Genomic DNA, 10,886 nt, shown 5'->3' on the forward strand with positions numbered 1-10,886 from the left:
GCGACACGGTGTTAGCATTTTGGCTAACGAGCTAACATTAAGGCAATGTTAATATTTTACGGATATAAAAGTGCAGTAGGTGTTCATTTTTGATGCATTTTTCTGACTGTAATGACAATATGCTGTTGTTAGCTCATTAGCCAGATTGCTAACATGATGCTGCTAATGTGAGGAAAGGTAACTACTCACTATAATTGGATAAAGCTATGCACTAAGCGGCAAGAAAGCTGAAATGGCGGTATGTTGTTGTTAGTGCATTAGCCAAAATGCTAAACTACGCTTTTAACATGAGGTCAAGCTAGTATCTGTGGATAAAGCTATGTGGCCATCCACATAGTATTTCTTATATTTATATATTTAAAAATCAAAGTAATGGTATGCTGTTGTTAGCTTGCTAACCGAAAGGCTATGCTACTGACAAGAGGCCCAATTACAGCCTTGGATAATGCTATACGGTCAGCCGCATCGCTATTTAATAAGTTAACTGAAATGTTAACGTTATGCTACTAACATAATGTTGTATGCCTGATTGTATTATCTGTAAAATAATGCTATGCTATTTTAGCCTGTTAACCAAAATGCTAACACTATGCTACTAATTTAAAGTCTAGTTGTAAATCCCCGTATTAAATGATAATGATATTACATGTTAGCATTTGTGTATCTGTAGTAGTGGAGTGGGTGTGTCGAAAACGAGCGTCGCCATTGGTCACCCGGCCTCCTATTGACCGAAGGCAGATCCAGTGAACAGTCGGCGATTGTTCTCAGGTATGACGCCGCCTGTTTGCCTTCCTTCAAGGGCATCGATCCGCTTCGGTGACTCTTTGTCAAGTTTAAGATGAAAAAAAAAAGAGAGAAAGAGAGAGAACCGGAGGGGGGGTGGGGGTGGGGTGGTGGGGGGGCAATGATGTTGTCGATACAGTTGGCGCAAAAAGATGACAAAGTTCTGATAAAAGTGAAGAAGTGATTATACAGATAAGACACAGTTGGTAGAACCAAGCAAGCTTGGGACTGAGTGGTCGACATCAGGTTGTCGTCTTTAGACAGCAAACTAATGGTATTTTGATTTCATCACTTTAATTTAAGACATAATTAATAGACAACTGATTCCATACAATCAATTCTTCAATTAACAATCAAATCTTCAATTACTCAGTTAATTGAAAAATTGATGAGAAATTATTTAGAAATAACAAATTGGAGGAAGAGCCCATCTCTTTTGTTACTTTTTTTTTCTTCAAATTTCTTTCAAATCTGACGTTTATGAAATAAAATTACTTTGGCAAGTATAAGTAAAATGCAATATTATATGTATACAGTACATTATATGTATATAAAATATAATAATTTCATATAGTGTACCTGTATATAAATATTTATGATTTATTTTATGTAAATATAATAGACATATATATATATATAACATTTGTATATAAGTTTATATAGAGATAGATAGCTAACTAGATAGCGAGGTAGCTAGCTAGATAGGTATGTAGGTAGCTAGCTAGCTGGACATCATCACATCTGTTGTACATTCCTTTGCCAAGGAACTTCCTGTCACCAAAAAAATGACTCAAAATTTTTGCGGCTCAGACGTGACACAGCAGCGGATCACTGCCATTATGGTTTTATAGTCGCTGTCAGACATTTTACAGTCTGTAAATGGTGTCAACGCAAAAAGTACAAAGTTACAAAAAAGGATGAATCATTAAAAGCATAATACTTTCTTCTTGCAAATTAAAACAAATAATCAAATGATCCAACATTAACAGATAATAGCACAAAATACAAGAATAGCAATTACAGTTTACTCGCTTCCACGACATTTGCAAGTGTACGAATAAATGTCAAACTTGAAAAGTTTTAAGAAATCATTAACATTAGACGCATAATTTTCTTATCAGTAGGGGAACTAATACACTTTATGACTCAATGTCAGGGCTATATAGACGATATTGCCCATACATTGCACAACATACTGAGTATGACAGGAAAAACTATTGTAAAATGAAAACCCCCCCATTACTTCTAATTATGTCAATTATAGTGAAGGAAGTCAGGGTGAAAAAAACTGATATGTGTGACATGACAGGAAGCAAAGTCGGTGGATTTCACCATCACTGAAAGTCCTGCGGCAGTCGTGACCATATATGGGCTCAAGGAAGTCCCTGGAATTCCTTCTGAGATGACGCCACTTTGACAAGGGAAACACGGGAGCCCAGCAACTGGTCGACCAAACGGCCCACCACCACGTCTTTTAACCGCTAAAGACTAAAAACCTCCTGTCCTAGCATGTTTCCATGGGGGACGGCCATGATTCACGCGTCATTGTTGCAGGGTAAAGCACTGGAAACATAAATATGTCATAATCCCTGGTAAATTTCCAGGTGAATACAAAAGGATAGCAAAATGTAACATTGTTAAGACAAAAAAAAAAAAGTTAATATATATTTTTTTAAAGCACGCTAACGATCCCTTGTTGCCAGATAAAATGTGTGGGGCACAAAATCCTCTCACTGGCAAGGAAAAAAAAGGCAAAATTGTGAAAATGTAAGTTTTAACAAATAATTATCCTTTTGCCCATTCTCTGTGTGTGTGTGTGGGGGGGATGCTGTAACGCTCAGAAGATGTAAGTGTTAATTTCAATTTTGTTGTAGTTTTCAGTATGATGTATCTGTGATGGGGCACTGACCTACCTGCCCCAAATGCAAAACCGGCACTAACATTTTACACTTTTGAGTAAAATAACATAAATGATTATAAATTACTAAAATAAAATTAGTATCATAAAAATAAACAAACTCATAAATAAATCAATAGATTTAATTAAATTCAAGTAAATTAAATTATGTGCGTTGGTTTACACATTTTAATTACATTTTTAAATAAATACCTAATAAATATAAAAAATACAATAATAATTAAATGAATCATTTAAATAAGAACGAATAAACGATCAGTAATTAAAACAAATATAAAAATAAAATGAATACATTAAAATAATTATTTAAATAATGAATAAACAACCAAATAGATCAGTAATAAAATAAAATAAAATAAATCGACTTGAAATCCCACCGAAGGGTTGAAAAATAAATTGTTTTGGTGCAAGACTGCAGACAGGAGTTCACAACATTCCCAGGGAGATTCCCAATGCACACGCTTGTGATCTGTCAGCATCAGGTTCTGTGTCGCGTAACACTTGGCGTGTCAACTGTCAACAATGCGCCAGTAAACCGATGCAGCATCCACTAGAACTCGATATGATATGTGCGCGTCTTATCAACACTTGTTCGCCTTAATGTCGTCTTGGCGCGCACGCTCCGAGGCTAGCGACACATTATACGTGCCAGCCTGTCGACAGGCTGATTACCTCGCACCTTGCTGTCATGTGATGAATTAGCGGCCATGAATTATAAAAGAGCTAACGCTGTTTACGCCGATCAGACAGCAAAATCCGAGTAGGCTGTGATGGAGTTGCTAACTTTGACGCAATGCTACACTCCCCTCAAATGGAGTAGGAATAAAAAAGCTTGACGATTTTGTGTTGGCCCGAATGTACGTTCAAGATCTTCAAAAAGTGGTAGGGACAATATATTAGACCTAAAAGTCTCTTGGAGGCATATGCAAAACATAAACATAGCATAAGTCCACCATTTTGAATTTCCTTTCAAATTTGGCATCACCGTGACCACAAAGGCTGGTGTAACTTGACACAGATGATCATATCTTGTCAAATATCCAGTTAGCCAGATCATATTTACTCCAAAGAATGTTTAGGCCTTCATGATGTTAAAACACAAAGTTTGTGATTTTTCGTAAAACGCTGTTGCCGTGGCAACTTGCTGACTTTGAGTGTCTAAACATACACAAAAATTCAAGAAACTTTGCACACAATATCAGGCCTGGCAAAATAATTCACATTTTATTACTTTATTGTGTTTTTTACAAATTGGAAACATTTTCACCAGGATGCACACACATGCACCTTTTGAGTCATTCAAATGTCAAGTTATCGAATTCCCATTAGAATTTACTCAGTAACGCCCTCTGGGGAATAATAAAAAAAAAAAAAAGCCCTGACTGCAGTTTGACTGATCAGCACAAAATTGGGTGAAAATGTCTCGAGCCTATAACACAAACTGGATAGGAAGCCATATTGGGCGAATTCTAGGTCATGTGGCCCATTTGGAAGCAGGTCAAGTCAAGTCATCCTTCAGGTATACTAGCCATGTGGGTAACACTGAATAATACATAATCGTTGTTAAAACAAAAAAGAATGAGATCAAAATGTCATGTCGAAATAATGTCTGTGGCACAACTTGCGCACGTTTCTGCTTATTCTCTTAAATGAAAGAAGTTCTACAAAGCTTTATAATCTGTTGTTGAGGCTTTGTTCCATTTCCCAGTCACAGTTGGGCAAGTCCAGTTTTTTACTGCCTTGATCAAGTCCGTGATCCAAAACAGTTATTTATTTATTTATTATTTTTTACGACACAGTAATGAAACTTCCTTCACAATGGTGTGTTACTAAAGGATAGCCCACAATGGGATGATGATTAGTATGCATCTGTCAGACGTGTCTGAACAGACGCAAACTGACTTTACTCCAAGCGGATCACTTCCTCCTATTGCGCAATTCGCAGCATTCCAGGCTCAGTGGGCGAATCGGGATCTGACGGTGGGGTGTCTGATGGTAGAGGCGCTTGGCGGAGGCAGACATGATGGGCCTCTCCAGAGGATGTTGGCCGCAGGGTAGATGATGCATTACAGATACAACTCTCACCATCAATTTGTGGTTTTGTCACATGTACTTTGAAGTTGTGGCGGGAAGTTCAAGGTGGTATTTTGCCGTAAGTTGCGGACCATGGATACAGTATATGGACTATAGACGATGGATCATAAGCCATGAATTACAGACCATGGACCAAAGACCATATACAGACCATGAACCACAGTTGATGAATCATAGACTATAGTCCTTAGACCAAAAGTAACTAGGATCCTTCAAGGCTTCTGAGGAGTAAGGATTAACTGACGTACATTTTGCACAATGCAAGCTGGCATCCGTGACAAGATCATGGATTGTCAACCATGGTTACGGTCCATGGACCATAGACCAGTGGTCTCCAAACTCGGTCCTCGAGGGCCGGAGTCCTGCAAGTTTTGGATGTTTCCCTGCTCCAACGCACCGGTTCCAATGAACAGGATCGTTATCAGGCTTATGCAGAGCTAGCTCATGAGCTTCAGGTGTGTTGGAGAAGAGAAACATAAACAAAACCTGCAGGACTCCGGCCCTCGAGGATCAAGTTTGGACACCATCGCCATAGACCATGGACCAAAGACCATGAATGACAGACCATAGATCATAGACTATAAAATCAGATCAGGGGAAAATCAAGACTCATTGCACCAACGATGATCTTCAATGATCATCATATCCTGATCATAAGTTGTATAAATAAAGATCGTGTTCTATAGACTATTAATCAGGGTTGGTTGGGCAAACCTGGTCCTCGAGGGCGGAGTCGCAGGTTTTGGAGGTTCTCCTCTTCCAACAGAAGCTGATTCCAATCAACAGGATCGTTATCAGGCTTATGCAGAGCTTGTTTATAAGGTGATCATATATCAGCTGTGTTGGAGAAGGGAAACATCCAAAACCTGCAGGACTCGGGCCCTCGAGGACCGAGTTTGCCCACCACTGCTAAGAGCCATAAACCTGGTATTATAGAACTTAGATCAGCGACAATGTATCAAGGACTATGAATCAAATACTATAGACCCTAACCCTTGGATCATAGACCATCTGATCCAGAACGTTCTTTTGAAGCAAATACTTAAATATTTATAGACAAACGTCACTTTCAACACATTAAAAATAAACTTTTCAGTTGTGCATTATGCAAGCAATTGGCAAAGAAGTCGACATTTGACATGGATTTTCAAGTTCTGTGGGGCCACCGAGCAACTGCTGACGTCCAAGACGTCAGAGGCGAGCCGTGTTCTTTTATTTGACGGCTTGTTATGAGCCCGTAGGTGGGCTGAGTCACACTTAACAATGTGCTGGCAAAAGCCTGAAGCACAAAGCAGCATTTTGCACAACCTGCACCGGTGACGTTTTTTTTTTTGTGTGGACCTGCTAACAAAAGCTTACGGAAAACAAAACACGGTTACTATGGCAAACAAAACTTGGGTCGTAAAATTAAGTATATTCATTATAATGCTCGATTATGACATAACAGTGGTAGGGAGTATCCAAGTACAAATTTTTTTTCCTGATATTTGTACTTTACTTAAATATGTATTTTTACTTTTACTAACATCATTAGATATAAACAGATAATTTGTCCTTCGAGTTCTTTCTTCACATCCGGCCTACATAACGTGAAGTGTTCAACCAGGCCCGTTCTCCAACTATAAACACGGTTCAAGTTCGAAACGAGATGCGACAGGCGGTTACTTTTTATTAATAGCTGCAATGACAGCGGCTTTGTGGCGGCCTGCATTGGCCGTGTTTGCCTTAAGATTACCGTGACAAAAAGCTAGGTTATAGCGCAACCTTTGACCGGCAGCGTTGTGACAGTTACTGTATGAGAACATGATGGAAGGACGGACGGAGTGTTCAAACACTCAACCCTGAGAGTGCGAAACCTTTTCTTACACTTGAACTAGGCCACACCCAAATATTAAGACCATGTATTGTAATTATATAACGGATAGTCATTTATTTTCAGACCATGTTTGTGCTTTGGGGTATGGACTATAAAGAGTCAGTCTAACCAGAAAAGTAACCCTGAAACCTACCTAATCTAACCTACCCCTGTCTCTTAACACAACCCTAACTCGAGTCATAAACATAGGTAGGCACTTCTGTAGTTACTATAATCCTACCCTTAATGCCAACCTGAAACCGTGACAGACCCCCCAAAAAACTCAATCCCTATATCTATATCTAAATTAAACTGAACCAAGGTTATTTTAGTTAACGAAAACTAACAAAAAAACAAAAACTACAATTCAAAAAACAATTTCGTTAACAAAATAAATAAAAAGCTTAAAAAAAGAAAGAAAACTAACTGAAACTACATTTTATGTTTACAAAACTAACTAAAACTAACTATAATTATAGCGAAATTGTCCTTTGTTTTAGTCTTTGGTGATTCATTTAATGCATGGACCACGCAGTAGTGCCGTCATCTATCAGCAACCAATAGCGCATAAGTAATACATATATATATTTTTTTATAACTAAAACTGAAACTAACTCAAACATAACTAAAACTAAGCATTTTTATATAACCAAAACTAATTAAAATACTAACATAACCATCCTGAAAACTAATTAAAACTAAATAAATAAATAAAAAAACTCAAAACGAAATCACTATAATAACCCTGTCCTGAACCCACAACCCTAACACAAACCATAACTCCAAAACCACACGATTTAACACAGACCATAACACTCAACACTGCTGAGGTTCTTCCCTGGTTTTCAGGTCCAGTACATTTAAATGCATTTGAGTGACCTCTAGTGGACAAAATAGGAAAATACGTTTTCGTTTTGTACCTCTTCCAAGCAGCATGCTTGATCTCAAACACACACACTCAAACACATCAAGGGTTGAAGTGATGATGAGGTGTCACATTTCCATCTTCAAGGTCCTATGCTAAGCAGATGTGAGCCACCCAGGAAAGATCAATGTGTGTGTGTGTGGGGCTGTGTGTGTGAGGATCAGAGCTAATCATAGCCGCTTTAATGACCCCTCCAGAGAGACCCGGGATAATCCCTGTCACCTCGGGGGCCTTAAGCACCACCCGCCTCGCCTCAGCTCACCTCAGCCTGGCTCTCGTTGGGGGTGCGCACGGTCCGGTGCGTCCTGAGCGGGTCTGGCCTATCAATCACGATCAATCAAGTTCTATTGTTATGCATTGTATTTTTATGTATCATAGCTTAACTTTATGTACTATATCAAATCCTGTCTTCATGTAACATATTCTATCTATACGTATCAAACTGTATATTTACGTACGGTATGCGCTATTTTAACAGTACAGAGCATTCAAAAATACTTATAGGCATACCTTAGCTGCCGCTTCTTCTTGCTCTAAATTATGCTGCATGACTTCTAGAAGAGCTCAGTGCTGCCCAATATGTTGTGGCACAACGTGGTACTACACTGAAGGTGCGCAGCTCTAAATTCGGATTTGCCTGTGTACTGGATGAACCTATTAGAAAATGATTGTTTGCAAATCAGGTGGACTGCTGTCTGCAGAGGGTCCAGCTCACCACAAGGGGGCGCCAAAGGACAGACCTTGAAAGAGGTCCTACTGGTTTTTGCCAAGAGAGACAAATTGATATGAGGCATATGTAATTCTGGGCTAATTAGCACCTGATGTACACTTAATGAAGACACACACACGCACACACACTGGGCGAGCACTAGGAGAAGCAACTCTCTTGATACGAGGTCCAAATGACACAGCCACCCTCTTAATTAAGACACAAGCATTTGCATAGACACACACGCACACACGTGCACAACACACGTGCACACGTACACACATATTAATGAGCTCAACAAGCTGTTATAATCAAAACATCAGCTCATAAATTGACAAGGGCGTTTGCACATCCATCATTACTTTGCTTTTAATTCGGCGCACCCCCAAGAGGACGTTTTCGCGCACCACCAGGGGCGCATCCATCACAGTTTGGGAATGCTTGGTGTATGCAGAATGAGCCTTTTTTTTTTTAAAGTCATGCACCCACTTCAATGTCAGATGGCGCACCCCTTCTCCACACCCCCTTTAAGATCCCAATATGGTGAAAATGTTGTCTCAGGAAGATGGTGCACCCCCTTTCACCTCCTCAAAATAAGTATGCATCAGTATGTGTTTAATGTCTATCTTGCAAACAGCCTTCCACAAATTTTTGTAGTCAAGCACACCCCCATTAGCACCTGCTATAATGTCCACAAAAAAGATGGCGCACCCCTTTTAAAGCCATGTTATTAAGCCTACAAGTATCTCAACGGGGATTGCGCACCCCTCTCCCCCTATACTTATTTATTTAATCCCCTTCTACGTCTTGACAGAGCTAGCGCACCCCTTCTCCCCATGTTCTTAACCCCCCCCCATTCAACACACATATATGGCACACCCCTCTCGCCACGATTTCGCACCCCATATTTTTAAGCCCCACGTCTTTTTCAAAATCCCAACAAATGGCGCACCCCCTTTCCACCACATATTTGGCACCCCCCCTCTCCCTTACACACACTTTGAAAATGAAAACTATGTGTAGCTATTGAACCAGTCAATTTGGGTATTCCTGGAACAATCTTTCACCAACTTTTAAAGCCCCGCACCCTTGCTCCTGTCCTAACAGAGATGGCGCACCCTTGTTCCTGTCCCAACTCCTAACAGAGCATGCACCTCCTCTCCACCACACACCCCCTGGAAAAAAAAAGCAGTGAGTGTGCAGTGTTGCTTTCTGCTTTTGCTTCTCTGGTTGATTAGTATGAATCTTTATGAAAAGGCTTCATTAAAATTGCATCCAGTGTTTTCCGAGGCTGTAATGAAAGTTAACGCAAGTGTCAAAAGCTTTCCCGCCAACCAAACGGAATCTAATAACGACTGCTTGCTGCTTTCTTTAATTGCGTGAAAGCTACTAAAAATTGAATCAAAGGCGAGTTTTTATATGCAAAATATGTTTTTTTTTTTTTGTTTTTACGATACAATTTGTTTTGTTTTTAGTCATTTTTAAAGATAATTATCTTGAAATATTTGACATTGTATATATTTTGCTTTATGTGTTTGTAAGTACTGCAAGTGTGAGGGTCCTGCTGACGTTCGGGCCCTTCTCGTGTCTTGGATGTCCGAGCTCGTGTTCATTAGACCCGAGTGCTCGCAGCGCGCTCGTCTTTCTCTCTTTCCTGTTCTAATTGCCCGTGAAGGCCCGCCGCCTGCCATTAGAGCACCATTAGGCCGCTTCCCCAGCACCGTGGACTTTTACTACACCTCCGAGGCCACACACTGCAGTGATATGTCAACTCAACTCGAAGCTACGTAAATCCCCTTGAAGCTCGGCCTCTTAGCATCGACCTTGATACTACTTCAGATTACAAACGAAAAACAAAAAAACAAAACAGGAAGTCAACACTTCTTACTCCTCCTCTGAAAAGTGATGCACTTTTACCATCAAAATCCACAAAAAGAGCAGCTTTTCTCAGTTTTTGGTTGATTTTTGTTTCAGATTTTTAATATGCAAGGTTACTTTGTCTGTTCTGTTTAGTTTGAATTAAGATTAGTTTGTTTTTTTCACAACAGGCAATTTCTGGTTCCTTTTTTATGTCTGGCTTTTTTTTTGTAAGGTAAAAATAGCTTTACCTTTTTTTTTTGCCAACAATGTAGCTGTTTATTTTTTGATCTAGAAAATATTTTCATTGTTTTAAATGTCTATTTTTACTCCCTCAAAACATTTTCTTTACAAACAATGTCTTCCATTTGATTTGGAAAAAAAGTTTATGATTAACTTTATTGGCATTTTTCTTCAAATGTCCTTATTATTATTTTTTTTACTTTTTGGTCATTCTAAAACATGAATTTTGCATTTTATACACTGACCATATTAAAGATTAACATTTAAAAATGAACAAAGCATTTCATAAATTGTATCCATCCATTTTCTTAACCGCTTGTCCTCACAAGGGTTGCGGGGGGGAGGGGGGGGGGGGTGTGCTGGAGCCTATCCCAGCTGGCTTTGGGCAGTAGGCGGGGTACACCCTGAATTGGTTGCCAGCCAATCGCAGTTCATAAATTTTAATCTGAAAATGTTTCCTTTTCTATTTATTCATATACAGTAAGTGCATTAGAAATTCAAT

This window comes from Leptonotus elevatus, chromosome 16, assembly GCF_054856555.1.
Source record: "Leptonotus elevatus isolate MCC_2025b chromosome 16, RoL_Lele_1.0, whole genome shotgun sequence".
NCBI lineage: Eukaryota > Metazoa > Chordata > Actinopteri > Syngnathiformes > Syngnathidae > Leptonotus > Leptonotus elevatus.